The sequence below is a fragment of the Neofelis nebulosa genome, chromosome 2, assembly GCF_028018385.1.
Source record: "Neofelis nebulosa isolate mNeoNeb1 chromosome 2, mNeoNeb1.pri, whole genome shotgun sequence".
In the NCBI taxonomy this organism is placed as follows: Eukaryota; Metazoa; Chordata; class Mammalia; order Carnivora; family Felidae; genus Neofelis; species Neofelis nebulosa.
The window spans coordinates 48025204-48044509 of record NC_080783.1 but is presented as its reverse complement, the minus strand read 5'-3'; the positions used below and the strand labels follow the sequence as shown (position 1 = coordinate 48044509).

At 39.3% G+C, this 19306-nt stretch overlaps 1 long non-coding RNA gene across 1 annotated transcript; it reads left to right on the top strand.

Annotated features, from left to right (window-relative positions):
- The first annotated feature begins 5630 nt into the window (after positions 1-5630).
- On the top strand, positions 5631-12329 carry LOC131501601 (uncharacterized). Its single transcript, XR_009256839.1, has 2 exons — positions 5631-6773; positions 12036-12329. It is a non-coding gene; the product is annotated as an uncharacterized LOC131501601 (long non-coding RNA).
- The last annotated feature ends 6977 nt before the right edge of the window (positions 12330-19306 follow it).

Genomic DNA, 19306 nt, shown 5'->3' with positions numbered 1-19306 from the left:
GGATCTGCAAGATGAATTAACTGGGCAAAGGCACAGCAGGTTCATTCAGAATGAATGAACCCTGGGACCCAAATGATTATGCACTGATACCAGTGAACTCCCAAGGCAAAAACTTAGCCATTTAATGAATCCATTCGTTCCATTTTTTGTGATCTACTCATTTCCTTCTTTTCAGTGTAACATTATCCTCACAATAGTCTTTATAACTAGAACTTTATAGTTAGAATGACCAAAATGTGCTGTGATTATATATAGCTTTAATTAGGTGCTGTCATTATATATAGCATTAACTGCAGAGTATTTCACCTGAAATCATTATAGGAGAAGGAATCAGCATAGAAACTGACCACTGTTTACTTACCAATGACTAGTTCAGTCAAGCATGGAGGAGAAAAAAAATAGTCAAATGCCCACAGTTTTGTTCCTTTGTTAAGCATCTTAACTTTTTCATTTATTCAACAAACACTTGTGCAGGTATCATGTACAAGCACTGTGCTAGGTATTGGGGATAACAGAGGTTAAATTAAAAAAAAAACAAAAAAACAAAAAAACAAAACCTCTTCATGAGGCCCCAGTCCAATGGGGAAGATGGAAAAATAAATGGGTGAATTTAATATAGTGTCATAGATAACGTACGTGTGCTATGAGTGGATGTGAGATGAGTGCCTAACTCAAACGGGGAGGACCTGAAGATACCCAACAAGAAATAATACTTTAACCAAATCTTGACATGCAGAGGGACAGAAATGTGAGCAGTTATGGCCCGTAGTTCAGTATAATCAGAGGAGAGGAGGAGTCATGAGCGATTTCTGATTTCATGGTTGAAAACATTGTAAGCATAAGGAAACCATAACAGATTCTGGATCATAAAAATCCAAAAGCAAGTTTGCACGGTCAAATGACATTGCTGAAGGAATATTGTAAAGGAACATTGCAAAGGAATATTCTAGGCTTGGTATTTTTTCCAAAATGATCCAATTTTTGGATTCTTCTAAAGCTTTTTAACGACTTAAGTAAATCAAGTACTGCTGGCCTTTAGATAAGGCCAGAAGTAAGATTTGAAGTCCTGAGGTGGTCTGTGCAGGAGAATGAAGACTACAGTAAGGCTCATTCCTGAGATGGTTCAAGAAAAGAGCCCACACAGCAGAGTTAATCAGCTCCTGTTTCTTAAAATGGCTAAAAAGGCCTTGCTGCCTACTGAGTCCTGAATGTTACCAGATATGGTGATCTTATTTAGCAGTCAATTCCCAAACCCAAGAAGCAGCCAAGTTAATTCTATTGACTATGTTGCACCATCAGAAAGGGTCAGATTTTGATCTCTAATATGTGGATTTTCTCCCTTACCTGCATATCCCATGCACTCCATCTTCCTCCAATTCTTAATGAATTACTCAGCTGTTGTTAGTGTTTCAGTCGAATATACTAAAATTGATAGACATTAGCCCATGTACAGAGCATAAATTAGATTTGCTTTAACTACATTGATCAAATTTTCTTGTATTTATTGAGTTAGATAACCCAGGAAAAAAAAGAATTAAACAGTACTATCTAATTAACCTGTTAAATAAAAATTTTGAAACAATGGATTAAGTTATACATATCCAGTGTAAAAATACAAAATTTATTCTTGAGTTATTTCACATATTCAACATTAAATGAAAAAAAAATCTTATTTCCAGAGTTGACCCCAATTCAAGTTAATTTCTAGCAACTTGGAAGGTCTTTAAAACATTTTACTTTAGGTTTTTCTTTTTATAAAAATAGTAAAATGACATGTTAGAACTTAATATTTCCCATTAAATTGGAAGGTGTTATTATAAATATGTTTTGGAGTCTCATGTTTGAACATAGAAGAAATGTTGCTTTCTCCTTACATTCTTCCACACTGCCCCCGATACTTACGCAAGGACCACAAATTGACAAAGTTGTGTATTCCATAACTGGATAAAGAAGAAAGATTAAAATTATTTTTATATCATGGTAACATTTTAAATCTTGGTAGCCATGGTTTCTCGCTTCTTCGGGTCCCTGAAAATTGCATCATACCCAAACACATTCACAACAATCATAGGTGCCTCACCCAGTCTCCAGAAACCATATAAGCCATATAAGCAAGGCATGGCTCCCAGCACTAATAAGAGTTTCTTGAATCTGGACCGTCGGAATCCCAGAGTGGATTGAAGAGTGCAAAAGCGCAGGCCTAAGGGCCCTCTTGGCTTCAGAAGTGAAAATTCATTGCCTGGGTGTCATCCCTCTCCTCCCTGAGCCGTGTTGTCGTCTTGTTTGCCAAGTGGTTTTCCCGCCCATGTACAGATACTGCTGTATATGTGTGTTGAAAGGTGTGGCTAATTTGGACTTGAATACGCTTTTTCTTGGAATCTTTCAACTGTATGATATAACACCATGAACAACTTCCTTGTTATATGAAAGGAAAGCATGTAACACACTGGTGGTCCTAAATGGAGATTGGCTGCTATTACAAATTCTTGAGAGGGCAGAAACAAACAAACAAAAATGTTATATGGATTAAAAACTTGTTTTAATCGGCACGGCACAAAATGTTAACGGAGGTGAGGACATTTTCAGCAACAAATGAACGAAACGTTGGATCTAAAAGGAAAAGTAGGTATCAAACTAACATGGCTAGAATATCAACAATAAATCTTGCTATGGCACCAGCCCAATGAAAACCCCAAATGATGACTTTTTAAATATATATGTTTTTCATAAGAATTACTGGAAAATTTTTGTGTCCATTTGTATCTCAGTACTGAGAATATATAAAGTATTTTGGCATTGATTCAAAGAATAGCAATGAAAGTAATTAATATGCAAGACATTTTAATTTAGAAGACATTTAAAGGATTAATTGTACATTGGTTGTGCAAAGGATTTTGAAAGCATACCCTGCCCTTATTTCAGTTCTCTTATTCCACGAAGGAGGTAAGCTGGCCCACTTAAATGCCTGCTTTGTGCCCAGGATATATAGCTCATCCCAAATAGCTTTTGCATTGCCTGGGAACTCACAAAAGAAGGGGCCCCTCAAGGATTTCTAGAGGCTATGGACTAGTTTGAGTACACCATAATCTCTTTGTACATAGTATCCAACTGAGTGCAAAGCCCAAATAGACACTTAATGAGTAATGTTACTTGAATGAACTAACCTGGTTTTTTACCATAATTTGAAGTGAATCTCTCTTGGGACAGATATCAAATTATCCTTCTTTAAATGTCTCTAACATAATATACTTTAAACCACAATGTAACGGGAATAATCATAATTTCTTAGACATATACTGTTCGAAAATTTTTGCTCACTAAAAAGAAAGTTCAGGGAGGCTCTTAAACCAACACTTACCCTAGATACTAAATTTCACTGCATCTGATAAAAACTGATGAGTTGATTTTTCTGTTTGTAGTTGATTCATATCCTTCTCCATCATAGAATGTGTTCCAAGAAATAGGTGGGTTATTGTCCCCGTAAGCAGTAACATTTTATCACTCTTTAATTAGTTAAAAGTGCTGATGGAAAATTTCTTCTGTTCCTCATATTTTCCCAAAAGCCTGAGTTGCAAGATTTTAAGCTCAATGGTAAGAACACAGCTACATATTATCACCCTTGACATTTGCAGACTGAAAAGAATTTTTTTCCCCCCGCTTGGTTTCTGGCTTCACTCACTGACTCAATAAATAGTACTTATTTATTGTAGAAAGATTTAAAGACCAAACCCAGCATGGTGAAAATGGCTTGTTTTGAAGTAACACAGCCCTAGTCACAAGTGCTGACTACTCCCGTGAATAGCTCGATGACCTTAACCTTCTGACCTTCCTCATCTGTAACTTGTGGAGGAAAAGTCTGCCCTGGGGTTGCTGAATTTTAAAGAAGAAAATGCATGTGAAGCACTTAGCACAAAACCCAACAGTTTATAACTGTCAGCTCCCTTCCCTTTGTCTCCTTCCCCTGTCTTTTCTCTTTTCATGTTGTACAACATAATAATGTCTTTAGAAGAAAAGATTAAACAATATATTTCTCCATTCTTTGTTTACACAAATTACAGTTTTCTTTTTGCTAATATTCATCATTATACAATTCTACCACATTAGAATATGAACAATAATACATTATGATTAAAATATACTAGTGCTAATGATATTTTTCACATACGATGCATTCCAAGTTGTTTGCCAGATATTGTAATAAGTTCTAAAGGGCATGATTGCCTCATGTAACAGTCCGAGGGTACGGCTGTCATTAGGCAAGGCTTAATCTAGATGCTCAAAAGATGTCATCAAGAACCTGGTTTTGAAGTTTTAACTTTGTCTACAGGCTGTCTACAGGCTTTGTCTACAGGCTGTCTACAGGCTTTGTCCTCTCCTGGTGGTCGTGATGCTGTAAAAGAGAAGAAAATTCTTTGAGATACTGGAGAAGGCAAGAAGGGATGAGCAGAAACATTTGAGCAAATTATCTGGAGGAAGGACATTCTAGACAGAGGGAAATGAAATGCAAAAGTAATGGAAGGAGGAATATATTTGGTATATTTGAGAAACAGCAAGGAGGCTAATGTGCTGAAGTAGAGTGGACTACACAAAGAATGAGGAGAGATGAAATCCGAGGAGCACAAAGCCAGTTGATGTAAGGCCTTGTAGGCCATCATTGCACAGATACTGACTGTTGCCCTGAATAAGATGCACAGCCCTTGGAGGATTTAGAACAAAAGCGTGACATGATTTGACTTACATTTTAAGAGGATCACTTTGGTTGCTGTGCTGAACTAGACCAGAGGGAGATGAGAGAAAGTGGGGAGACTGGTCAGTAAATTTACAAAAGAGTGGGTGGAAGGTCCTTGGACAAAGAGATAGTGATGAGAATGGGAAGTGTTGAGTCTTGAATATATTTTGAAGGTAGAACCACCAGGGTTTTCTCATAGACTAGATAGTAAATATGATAGGAAGTAAAGAGTTAGGGATATTTGGAGAAGTCTACAGGAGCGGGAACCCAAGGGAGAAAAATTGGAAATTTGATTTTGAACATGTAACATTTGTGATGCCTATTAGACAGGTAGCAAGTTTCTGGCTGATTATATAAAGTGCTTATTCTGTTCCAGATGCAGATTTAAGTGCTTATATATATTAGCTCTGTCATTTAAGTGCTTATATATATTAGCTCAGTCAACTCTCCCCAAAACCCCATAAATTGGGGGGTTTGAATTGAGGCATCATTATTAGTTATCAATATTAATTAAAACCACAAGTCTGGATGAGATCACCAAAGAAAGAGAGTATAGATACAGAAAAGAAGACCAAAGATTGAGTTCAGTCCATTCTAGTGCTTGGCATTTAGGGACGTGAGGGGGAAACTAGTAAACGGAGATTAAGAGTGGCCCATTGGGGCGCCTGGGTGGCGCAGTCGGTTGAGCGTCTGACTTCAGCCAGGTCACGATCTCGCGGTCCGTGAGTTCGAGCCCCGCCTCAGGCTCTGGGCTGATGGCTCGGAGCCTGGAGCCTGTTTCCGATTCTGTGTCTCCCTCTCTCTCTGCCCCTCCCCCGTTCATGCTGTGTCTCTCTCTGTCCCAAAAATAAATAAAAAACGTTGAAAAAAAAATTAAAAAAAAAAAAAAAAGAGTGGCCCATTAAGGGAGGGGGAGAATATTAAAAATGGGTGGCCACAGGAACCAAGTGAAGTAAGTCTATCAAAAAAACTGAAATATCACTGTGTCAAAAGCTGCTCACATTTCAAGTAAGATGAGGACTTTCACATTTTTGGTGAAAGAGGGCAAACCCTTGGTGCAAATAGATTCGAGAGATGGGAAGCAGGGAAATAGAAATGGCTAGTGACTATAGGCAGCTCTTTTAAGGAGTTTGTCTCTAAAAGGGAGCAGATAAATGAGGTTGTGGTTGGAAGGGAATGTGAGATCCAGGGAGGTTCTTTGTTTTGTTTTTGCTTTTGTTTTGCTTTGCTTTTAAATTAACTATTTTTTTAGATCAGTTTCAGTTTATAGGAAAATTGAGAAGGTACGGAAGTTTCCCATATACCCACTGAGCACACATACACATAGCCCTCTCCACCATCAAAATCTCACATTAGATTGGTACATTTATTACAATTGATGAACCTATATTGACATTTCATCATTCTAAATTCATAGTTTACACTGGGGTTCACTCTTGGTGATATACGTTATACAGGCCTAGACAAACGTACAATGGCATGTATCCACCATTAAAGCATCCCACCTAATGTTTTGATGGACCTAAACACCCTATGCTCCATCTATTCATCCTCCTCCTCTTCCTCCCCCAAACCCTAGCAACCATCAATCCTTTGACCTTCTCCACAGACTGGCTTTCCCAGAACCAAATTCCCTAAAAATCCTCTGCACTCTGCTTATTCGTATCTTCACCCCCACCCCACCCTTGAAACAGCTGATCTTTTTATCGCCTCTGCAGTTTTGCCTTTTCTTAGAATGCCACATATTTAGAATCATACAGTATAGCCTTTCCCAGTTGGCTTCTTTCACTTAGTAATATGCATTTAAATTTCCTCCATGTCTTCTCATGGCTCAATAACTCATTTCTTTTTAGTGCTAATATACCATTGTCTGGATGTGCCACAGTTTATCCATTCAACTACTGAAGGACCTCTTGGTTGCTTCCACATTTTGGCCATCATGAATCAAGCCGCTAGAAACATCTTCATGTGCAAGTTTTTGTGTGGGCATAACTCTTCAGCTTCTTTGAGTAAATACCAAGGAGTGCAACTGCTGGATCCCATGGTAAGATATGTTTACTTTGGTAAGAAATGGTCAGACTGTCTTCCAAAGTACCATTTTGCATTCGCAGCAGCAATGACAGTTTCCGTTGCTCCACAGTCTCGCTAGCTTTTCGTATTGTTAGTGTTTTGGATTTTGACCATTCTAAGAGGTGTATAGTGGTATCTCATTATTTTAATTTGCAATTTCCTAATGATAAATGATGTTGAGCATCTTTTTATATGCTTATTTGCCATCTATGTTTTCTTTGATAGAGTCTCTGTTCAGGTCTTTGACTCAGTTTTTAATGCAGTTGTTGATTTTCTTATTGTTGAGTTTTCAGAGTTCTTTGTATATTTTGGAAAACAGTCCTTTATCAGATATGTTTTGGAAATATTTTCTCCTACCCTGATGCTTGTTTTCTCATTCTCTTGACATTGTTTTTTGCAAAGAAGTGTTTAACTTTAATGAAGTCCACCTTATCATTTTTGTCTTTCATGGGTCATGCCTTCAGTGTTGTATCTAAAGAGTCATCACCATACCTAAGGTCACCCAGGTTTTCTCCTATGTTATCTTCTAGGAGATTTAAGATTGTGTTTTACATTTTGGCCTATAATCCACTTTGAGTTAGTTTTCGTGAACAGTGTAATTATCCTTTAAATGTCCTTGGAAACTGTGGTGATATTCCCTCTTTCATTTCTCTCTTTCGTCCCCTTCTGTTATTCCCATTATGTATATATCCCACCTTTTATAGCTGTCCTACAGTTCTTGGTTATTCTATTCTCTGTTTTCCTCACCTCCATCTTTTTTTCTCTTTGCTTTTCAGTTTTGGAGGTTTCCATTAAGAGATCACCAAGCTCAGAGATTCTTTTCTCATCTGTGTTCAGTGTACCAAGAAGCACACTGAAGGCATTCTTCATTTCTGTTACAGCTGTTTTGATCTATAGCATTGCTTTTTTTATTCTTTCTTAGAATTTCCACCTCCCTGCTTATATTGCCCATCTATTCATGCATGCTATTTACCTTATCCATTAGAGTACTGAGCATATTAAACATAGTTATTTTAAGTTCCTGATCTGATATTTCCAACATCTCTAAGATATCTGAGTCTAGTTCTAATGCATGCTGTCTCTTAAGACTGTTTTTATTTTTTATTTTTTTGCCTTTTAGTACGCTTTTTAATTTTTACTTGTTAGCCAGACATGATGTATGGGTTAAAAGTAAATGTGGTAAATTAAATAGGCTTTTAGTAATGTGGTGGTGAGGTGTGGGGGGAGAGAAAGTGTTCTAAAGTCCATGATTAGGTCGTAGTCTGTTAGTAAGTACTCTAAACTGTGAACTTCACAAATGGTTCTCAGTGTCTGCCCCCCAGGTGGGACAAGATGGCTAGTGGGAGCTGGAGGGGGCTACTTCCCTTCCCCCATGTGTAAGGCTAGAAGGGATTGGGGTTGGGTATTTCCCTTCTCCCATATGGAAGTCTAGAGCTGGCTGGAATTGGATATTTCCCTTCTGCTAAAATCTCAATAGCTTAGGCTCTATAATATAGTTTTTCTTGTGGGCAGGCCTTGTTAAGAAGAGAATGCTCTTGTGTAATTCAGAATAGTTTCTTTTCTCTCCCCACCCCCTGCCAGAAGCATAAGCAGATTCTTTTCTGCTATTCACTGTGAGAACCAAGTCAAGTTCCTAGAGATAAAACTCACAAAATTGGGGGGGGGGGGAGTTCCCAATGCTTGAGTCGCCCTGGAGTTTTTAACTCTCAGCCTTGTCCACACTGAGCTCCCAGTAATTTATCAAGTCCAGTTCAGGTTTTCCTATTGCAACAATGGTCCTTATGCAGGTTTCTGCTCCAGTAAGATGTTACTCTCTATATTTGCCTGTCTGTCTCTCCAATTTGGAGGTAGTGGTTTGCCAGTGACCTCACTTCTCAGATGGATCTAAGAAAAGTTGTTGATTTTTCAATGTGTTCAGCTTTTTACTTATTGTTAGGACAGACTGACAATTGCTTACCTCTTTATGTGACAGACCAGAAACCCAGAAAGTCTGGTTTTGTTTTTAATATAGGAGAGAGTACAGAATATTTGTATACTGATGGCAATGATTTAGTAGACGTAGGAGAATTGATGATACAGTAAAGAGGATAGATTTGGGGGCGCCTGGGTGGCTCAGTCGGTTGGGTGGCCGACTTCGGCTCAGGTCATAATCTCGCAGTCTGTGAGTTCGAGCCCCGCGTCAGGCTCTGTGCTGACCTGCTCAGAGCCTGGAGCCTGTTTCAGATTCTGTGTTTCCCTCTCTCTCTGACTCTCCCCTGTTCATGCTCTGTCTCTCTCTGTCTCAAAAATAAATAAATGTTAAAAAAAAAATTTAAAAAAAAAAAAGAGGATAGATTTGAAAGACACTAATCCTGGAGAAGGTAAGGTAATGTGATGCAGTGCATAATAAGAAGCTATTGGATTTAGACAGGAGCATAGACATTCACCCATGGTAAGAGGTCAGGCAGCAAACACTGGGCCCAATGCAAGTAGATCTGCAGATGTGTTGGTGGGAACATGTGGAGGTTCCCTTCTGATTGTTTCTATCTTCTCAGTGAAATGGGAACTTAGTCCTCAGCAGAGTGAAGATTGGAGAAGCACAGCAGAGGCTTGAAGAGAGAAGAGGCATGCAATAATGCACAAATGAGCTGACTTGGAAAGTAGAGTAGGCTTTCAGGGCTCTGCCAAGCCATGCATTTGAAGGTGAACAATCAGCATGATCATTTTGTTCCATTCTGTTCATCTTCCCAAGGACAGGCAGGGGGGAGTACAGAGTTGAATTCAACCAAGGAGGAGTTTTGCAGTAGCGTTTGAAGGCTAGGAGTACGGTCTCTGCAATCAGACTGCTCACAGTTGAATCATGGTTCTATCACTTTGCAGCTATGTGGTTGCCAACCAACAGCTTACTCTCTCTGTGCTTTAGCTTCCTCATCTGTAAAATGAATAGAGCCTGTTTCTCACTTACAGAGAGACTAGAAGCATTTATATGGATCTCTTTATGCTTTTTTATGCTCTGTCTACCAACCTACCTGCATCTTACTCTGCCATATATTCACAGGATGTTGTTGAGTTACTAGGTGTACTACGTTTAGAACAGTGATTGGCAAGTAGAAAATACAGTAAAGGGCTTTATTATCTGCTAAGAGAGTAAGATGGAGAAAGAGAGGGGCAAGAAAGTGATTAAAGTGACAAGAGGAACTGAAATCCTGCCTCTTTAGATCTCCATAAAAGTGGAGGAAACTCTCTTTAATTTCGGGGAAACCCCTTCTTCCAAAAGAACACTGTGGAATTTGATTTGAACCCAAATGAGAGTGAGGCTGACTTGAAACATGTGATCTCTCCTACAGTTCAGTGATGAAAGGAGAAACATATGCCAAGAAAGTGACAAATGCTTAGTGCAAATCAGAGAAATTCTGCAACTTTGTTGAAAATGGTCCTTCTTTTTTCTACTGTAATTACTTTCCTGGTGTAGGATTGACCATAATCCCTGCTCAAAAGCAGCTTTAGAGCTGTTTTCATACTACCAATTTCAGGAATCTAGAGTTACTTGGTGGCTTGGTGCATATCTTAAGTGTTTCGTGTTCATTGGCCACAAAATTATTTCCATATTCTCATTTGTTGAAGAAAAGGCAGTTTCTGCAGTTGTCCTGAGAGAGGTCCACAAAAGTTTCTGTGTTTTCTTGCCAATTCAGTGACTCTATCATGTTTGTTGTGAGGACCTTTCTCTTTACTGTAAATAAGGAAGTCTGTTAGAGAAAGAAGAAGAGAATAATTTCAGGATGTAACAAGGCTTGGGCAGTCATGCAAATGAGCAAGTGATGCCTAGTGCTTAAGAGCATAGCCTTAGAGGGCAGGCCGCCTCATGGTGGGATTAGTTCCCACTTCCCATCACTGCTAATAGCGACATATCTTTGGAGACTTTTCTTGGTTTTCTCATCTGTAAAACAGATGTAATAGTAGGGTTAGGTGTGAAGATTAAATAAACTAATATTTGAAAATGTTCAGAACAGTACCTGGCACAATAAATATTATTCATCACAAATAAATTAATTGCACTCAATAAATATTATATGTCACAATTAAATGGATACCACATGAATGGATTGTGGTTTTCAGTAGTTTTCTTCCTAAGTCCCATGCCTTGAGACTCGGCATGAACAAAACACATTTGCATGCCCCCATCTTTTTCTTCTTTTCTCAAATAACCCTGGGCTTGTCCCTACAAAAACTTTGTATAGCTATCTGAAGGATAGCTCAGTATGTGAGGGGCAGAAAATGGTCAAAGAGGAGATTTTCAGGTAGGATCGTGAGTTCATATATTCTACCATATACTCACTGGGTTATTGTCAAGTTAATGCATATAAAGTGCTTAAAACAATGCCTCGCTGAAGTGTTAGCTGCTAGGAGAGAAAAAATGAGGAAGAGAGTAGCAAGTAATCTGAGAGAACTGTCTCCAGTTATCCAAGTGATTACCAAGTCCTGTCTGTTATCTCCTAACGACCTTGGGGGATGTCTCTATCCCCTTGCCTCCAAGCTCCTGAGCACACATTGCTTCCTCCTGCCACAGGACCCCTGTGAATGCTTACTGCTCTGACCGAAATGCCGCTGCCCACCCACTCACTCTTTCACTTTGTCACGCCTCTCCCTCCTCCAGATCTCAGTTTAGGTGTTGGTTCTTCCTGAGAGAAGCTTGATTTGACTCCTCAGTCACGTCTTCAGAGCAGAAAAGGGGGTGGGGGAGATATCATCTGGTAGCTACATAACCGGGGCAAAAGCGAGAAAGGCACGAAGCTCATAAAAAAGTGTAGGATATTAAGAGTTGAGAGTGTTCTTAGAGATCATCTGGTTCCGACTTCCTCGGTATTGACAGCACAGGAAATCCACCATTTAGGCTTTTAATTAAGGACTTCAGCCAACCACCTTCCAAACAATAGCTCTACATTCAAATAAACCATGTTTTCCAAACTAGAAGAGCCTAACTGTGACTCATCAACATCTGCTTTGTTTAAATATTTTCTCTCTCAGAGACTAAAACCACTTACAGGGATGGAGCAAGTTCTTGCAACTTACACGGCCAAAGACAAGGCTTTTATGCCACTTTTTTTTTTTAGTCCCCTCATTTTCAATCTCAAATGATTTTCCCTATTAGAATTCTTTTGTGAGCAATATTCAAAAGCATCTATTGAATCGTAGCTGTAGAACTGCTTGTCTAAGGTTGCTTTAATAAGAGAATAAAAGAAGTATTGTCTAATTTCAGTGGAAACCTATCACATGTTGATGGACCTAGCAAGTAGCCCAAGTGTTCGAAGACAAAAAGAATTTTGGCTAAAGGGAGAAAAAAAATCACAGTTTGCTTTGAGAACATTCCCTTTGTCTTTCTCCTTTCTTCCTATCTGACAAAGAGAAAATGTGCCTTGAAGCTCCCTCTCGCTATCTAAGCTCTCCACAAACGTTCTTCAATAACACAGGCCAGGCTCTGTGTGTCAGCGGTTCTTTGCTTTACCTGTACACCTCATTTCCTCCAATAAAAATTGATGGCAAAAACATTTAATCAGAGAATACAATCATTGTCAATACGGGAATCAGCTAATATGCCTGAGCAGGATAATAACATCCTTTGCCCAGTTAAAATCCAAGTTCCCAGAAAGTCCCTTGAGAGTGACTCATGTGGGGAACTTCAATGGCATCAGATTCCGGGGTTGAACTACATTTGAGCAGTTGGGTCTTTTTCTCCTTATCTTTTAAGTAACACTGTGTAGAGGGCTTCCTGTAATTGACTTTGGGCAGGGTTCACCCTAAAGATGAACCAACCAGTTACTGGAGTGAGTGGCTCAGTCAGTTGAGTGTCTGACTCTTGCTTTCAGCTCTGGTCATGATCCCAGGGTTGTGAGATAGAGCCCGACATCAGGCTCCTCAACTGAGTGTGGAGCCTGCTTAAGATTTTCTTTCTCTCTCCCTCTGCCCTTCTCCCCCACTCATGTGCGCTCTCTCTCTCTCTCTCTCTCTCTAAAATTAAAAAAAAAATTAACTTAAAAAAATAAATAACTAGTTACTGCCAGTAAAACAGCCTAAGAACCTAAGAGTGCCAAAAGTTCTGTGGAAATGAAAAGTTGTTTCCTACCATAGATGCCTTCAACAAAGCTAAAAGACAAAATATAGAAATAGCAATCAAAGATTGCCATGTAGTATCCAGACTATGTAAAGAATTTCTGTAAATTAAGAAAACATGAACAACCCAATAGAAAAGCAAGCAAAAGTTATGAACAGGAAACTCAAAGAAAAGTAAGTGCAAATGACCCAGAACCATTTATTTGAAAGGGTGGGCAACATCATTTTTTTTTAAATATATAAAATTTATTGTCAAATTGGTTTCCATACTGTCAAATTGGTCAACGTCATTTGTAACCAGGAAAATGCACACTGAAAGAGCCATGAAATACTTTTTTCATCTGCCAGATTAGCAAATATTTAAAAGTTGGATTTTATCAACATTTGGACAAGTATGGAAAGTTTTACTTTTATATACCACCAATGAGAGTGAAGAGCAAAGCAGTAATGCCATTTGTGAGATTCGACATTAAAATGTGCTTCTTTGGAATGCTACATCTCCCTATTCGTCCTGGAAAATACTTCACATAACGTTTAATGAGGCATCTATAGGGTTGCTCATTGCAGTGTCATGTGTATGACAAAATATGAGATGGTACTTCTCTGTTGTCTTATTCCCGAAACTGAAATCAAGAGGTGCTAACCCCCTCACATCCTAAAGCGGTCCTCTAATGATCCCTCAAATTCATTTCCTGAGGATACCTGAAACTGATGCTGCCACAGTACCGGAGCCGTGATGGGGAACAGCCTAAGCCAACAAGCAGAGGCGGCATCTAGGTCTATCCAGGATATCATTAAGCCAGTGGCTCTAAGCTTTGGCATAGTTCTATCTGAGAATTTCTTGTTTTGCCTATTGTTGAGGGCATTTTTAGCTAGGCTTTCTAACGTTCTTTATCCAATTATCCACCTATCTCTCAAACCGGATATTTTTCTCATCGACTTTCATACTCAACCCACAGTCTTCCTCTCCACCTTAAACCCTGCCATCCTCCCAAGTATAGACACTGATGTGTGATTCATGACAATACAGCAAAGTAACACTAAATTTTAATACAAATTATACTTTGAGCCCTTATTGGGTGTCAAATGTGAGACACGTTATGTTATCCCATTTAGTCTTCACAACAATTCTAAAAGTTGGGCACTAATATGATCCCCATTTTCCAATGAGAAAACAGATGTGGAAAGGCTTAGTAACTCCCATGGGGTCACCTAACTACAGAGTAGGTTGGGCTGGGGTTTGGGGCCACTCTCACTGACCCACTGGTTCATATTCCTACACTGCCTTTCCTCACTGCTTTCTGGACTTCCTGAAGTAGAGTTCTACTCCACTAGGGCTACCTTCTGACAAGGCCTCCCTGGAATTCATCTTACTTGATGTTGCTCCATTTCTAAGGTCTTTAGCCCTGAAAATTCATATTCTAACCTCACGTCCTTCCATTCCTTCATGATCTTAACTTTTTTTTACTCCTCATCATATCCATTTGTGTCTTGAACTCTCTCTTTTCTTCAATTTATCCTCTTTTTTCTGGGCTCATTTGTTAGGCCGGGAATATACCACATCATGTCAGGAATATACTATTAACCACTCCATGGCATGCTTGCCATTTTTATCTTCTCATTCCTGCCTCAGCATGGTCAATATTAATATAACGCAAAATAAGCTTTCTCTGCTCAAACTACCTGGACATTAAACATTTCTAGGGAAAGTCAGTAGGCTGGGTCTACAACAATTTAATGTATCTAATTTTAACTAAGCTCTCATTGCTGCCCAGAAATAACTATATTCAGCTACAGTCAAGTCTCAACAATAGATCTCCCATATGGCTCCCCATGCCCTTCAGCTCCTACCTCATTCCTGGCCATCTCTCATAATACACTAGTCACTTTCTTGTTTATCAGTATGATAAATCCAAGATATCTGATATAGACTTGGTGGAATTCTATTTGCTTTATCTCAATATTACTTGGCAATTTTAATTGTACCCACTCTTCTTCTTTACTCTTTCCTCCAGGAAAGATATGTCTGCCTTTATAAAGCTCTATTTCCATTCCTCCCTGTTTCTTCTAGGATCTTATTTCATCAAGGACCTTTCTTTTTTTTTTTTTTTTTTAATTTTTTTTTTTTTTAACGTTTATTTATTTTTGAGACAGAGAGAGACAGAGCATGAACGGGGGAGGGTCAGAGAGAGAGGGAGACACAGAATCTGAAGCAGGCTCCAGGCTCTGAGCTGTCAGCACAGAGCCCGACGCGGGGCTTGAACTCACGGACCATGAGATCATGACCTGAGCCGAAGTCGGACGCTTAACCGACTGAGCCACCCAGGTGCCCCTCATCAAGGACCTTTCTTGATGGTGTTTTCATTTACTTTTCCTATTTGAATTCTTACAAAAATTGTCCCTCCTTATAAAGATCTTTCTCTTGAAGCACCTGGGTGGCTCATTCGCCTGAGCATCCAACTTCAGCTCAGGTCATGATCTCACAGTTTGTGTGTTCAAGCCCTGCATCAGACTCTGTGCTTACAGCTCAGAACATGGAACCTGCTTTGGAGTCTGTGTTCTCCCTCTCTCTCTCTTCCCTTCCCCACTTGCACTCTCTGTCTTTCAAAAATAAATAAACAAAAAAATTAAAAAAAAAAAAAAACACATTTAATGGAGAGGTGACACTCAGGTATTTACCTAATGCAATTATGGTAGTAGTGATAGGAGTAGGAGTAGTATAGTGATAGCTAATACGTAGAGTCTTGACTATATGACAGTTATCATGCTGAATGCTTTACATTAAAAACATATTAAATCTTCACAAAAATTCTGGGAGCTGCTGGTACTATCATCTTGAGAGTCCTCGGTATAGATCATCATAAATTTTTACAACCATAGTTGTAGTTACTTTATTATATTATTTTTATCTTATTTTTTTTTAATTTTATTAATTTTAGAGAGCACAAGCAGGGGAGAGGGGCAGAGGGAGAGAGAGAGAGAGAGAGAGAGAGAGAGAGAGAGAGAGAGAGAGAGAGAGAATCTTAAGCAGGCTCCACGCTCAGAACAGAACCCAATGTGAGCTGGATCCCAGGACACTGAGATCATGACCTGACTCAGGTACCCCATTATTATCACCATTTTAAAGATGAGCAAATCAGGGTTTAAAAGGCTAAATGAGCACACAGCTAATAAATGAGAGAACCAGTATTTGAACCTGATTGTAAGGATGATAACAATGGTGGTCACTCTCATTTCTTAACACCTACTCATGCCAGGACCTGTGCAAGGTAGGTCCATGTATTATATTCTCTTACTTCCAGAAGTCAGTGAGGTTTTTCTTTGATAAAGTAGGAAATTAAGGCTGAGAAAGTTTTAAAAGGCCTAGGATACAAAGCTAATAAATTTCAGAATTCATGTAATTGATTAAAAGTGGCATAAGGGGTGTCTGGGTGGCTCAGTCAATTAAGGGTCCAACTCTTATTTTCAGCTCAAGCTGTGATCTCACAGTTCGTGAGTTTGAGCCCTGTGTGGGCTCTGCGCTGACAACATGGAGCCTGCTTAGGATTCTCCCTCTCCCACTGCTCCTCCCCCACTCACACACGTGCTCTCTCTCTCCCTCTGTCTCAAAAATAAATAAACATTTAAAAGTGGCAATAAATCCTTTTCAGTTGCTGCCATAACAAGGTGAAGTCTATTTTTCTACCCCTTGGAGGATAGAATGGAGCCAGGAGTGACTGGAGTTACTCACCTGAATGTTCATTCCAGTGGCATCTCAAACTAATATCCAAGTCTTAGCTAAGTGTCTTATCCCTGTAACAAAAATCTTTGTTATATGCTTTATTCTGAAAAACCAAGGCTTAGAATCGAACAAATAGGGATTCAGCTCCACCCAATTACTCCTATTCCTCAACCTCTGAATCAAATCTGCCTATGTATCATTGCCTGATTAATCTTCACTAAATGCACCTCTAAAGTTACTGTCCCGTTGAAAAACTTCCCATGGGTTTCCACTATATGGACCATGCATGCCCAGACTCTTCCCCTGCTTCCTTACTTATACTCTAAATTTCAGCCAGAGTAAACTATGTGTTCTTTATCCACATATGTCTCCTCACCACCCTCCTTCTCAATGACATACATACTCACAATTTTCTGCCTTCATGGCACTGCTGTTTGCTTAAAATTCTCTCCCCTTTTCCAGTACATTCTGGAGTAATAATCACATTAAATACTATCTCTTCCTTTTTTTTTTTTTTTTTTTGATGTCTCTGGATGGAAGTGATTTCTCCCTCCTTTGCATTTCCCATATAAATTGCTTTTATTATTTTAAGTGTTCTAGTTATTTATGAAAAGTTGTCATTACTTTTACTAGATTTCAAGCTCCTGAGGAAGTGAAGGTATCTTAGTCATCAATGTGTCACGTACAGTAACCTCCTAGCACCTTCCACATAATTGGTTTTGAGAATTTGGGGACCCAATAAATAACATTTTATTCTCCCTCTGAGTCAAAGCCAAATGAGAAAAAGACATTGAAGTCATACTGGTGGGGAAGCATCAGCTTCGTTATTGACAAAAACTATATCAGAAAATATGACCAAATGATTTGACAGGATACCTCTAAAATGGTAGGCTCATCATCTGACCTCTCATGGAAGAGCTAAACATGCTCGAATCTTCCCCACAAGGCCAACCCTGACTGTTTGGTGGAGAGCCAGACCGGAATGTACCAAGTCAGCACATGACAGATCCAAGGAGCACACAGCCTAGACCCTTCTCCCAAACCCTGCAGAGAGGCAAATGATAAGGCAGAAACCTCAGGTATTTGAGACCAGCTGAAGTCCCTCCACTGGGCAACATGAGGATTGGCCTCAATGAAGACGGTGAAGTCTATCTTCAACTAATAATCAGATCTGTGAAACAAGGAATGGAAGAAAAATGATTGACATACAGGAGTTTAGAGATGTATGTGAATGTAATAATAATGACAGTACTCGTGGCAATATACATTGAATTTTACCATGAGTTAAGGCATTGTTGCAAGATTTTTCATTGTATTAATTCAGTTATCATCCCAATAACTCTATGAAGCATTAATTAATGTCATTTCCACTTTACAAACAAAGAAAAATGGGATACAGGGAATTTTAAAAATTCATCCAAACTCATAGAGCTAATAAGTAACAGCCAGAATTCACACTCAGGCTCCCTGTAGAACCCAGATATTCATAAGCTGAAACATATTAATGACCCTTTTTGTATTGCTTTGCTATCCAGACCTCCCCCGTTCACACGCCACTTCTCCACCCCTAGCAATTTCAACAACTCGAGGTTTCTCGTGGTCACAAAAAGGTTATTACTGGCTTGGTAGCCTGAAAATGAAAACTACTATTGTGTGATCAAACCATTATATGGTCACATCAATAATGAAATCCCAGATTGCTTTCCAGAATCTAGATGGCCTTCTGCAGTTGGGAAGAGCATCCTTCAATTGCTTCATTTTCCATTGACTTGTTTTTCCATTGTAAAAATTGTATTTAAGTGATAGTCTTTTGTTTAGAGATGCCTCTTTTTCCTCATGCCAATCCCCAACCGTTGAACATGTTGTATTTTCTTCAAAAAGTTCAGTTTACTACTAAGACACCTTGCTTAGCTAAGAAAACATGACAGGCTGTGCGACCTGAAGACATTAGTATGGAAATGAAAAGTTCCTTGCTGATTAAATGCAGGCCTGGCAGACTAAACTGATTTTCTCTTGGGACGTGCTGAGTTAGCACTAATCAAGAGCAATGTGGTACGAAAACAAGTAGGTATATACACCACTCAGTTATTGAGGACAGTTGCTTCCATTGCTGCTACCAGTATGAAGCTCCAGAAAGATACCTGCACACAAGCCTACCACCAGATGACAAGCTCCATCCAGAGTTCCTGCAAGCTGAGATGTATTGCATCCACTTTAGAATTCCCAGAGTATGTACGAGTAGGTTAGGGGAGGTTAGCGAGAGGAAGCAAGAGGGTAAAGAAAGCAACACACACACAGACTGATTTTCATAATGCCACAGACATTCAGTTAGTTACCTTTTGGTGGCTGCTTTAATAAAAATCAAGGTTTATATTTGGGCACCTGGGTGGCTCAGTCAGTTAAGTGTCTGACTTCGACTCAGGTCACAATCTCACAGTTCGTGGGTTCGAGCCCTGTGTCAGGCTTTGTGCTGACAGCTCAGAGCCTGGAGCCTGCGTCAGATTCTGTGTCTCCCTCTGTCTCTACTCCTCCCCCACTCATGCTCTGTCTCTCTCTCTCAAAAGTAAATAAACATTTTAAAAAATGTAAATTATCTTTGGAACCTGGACAAAATCTGGGTAGAGTCTGATAGGCTGTAACACACTTGAACAGCCCCTCCTTAGCCACAACCAAGGCCTGGGACACCCTGAAGGAGGAGT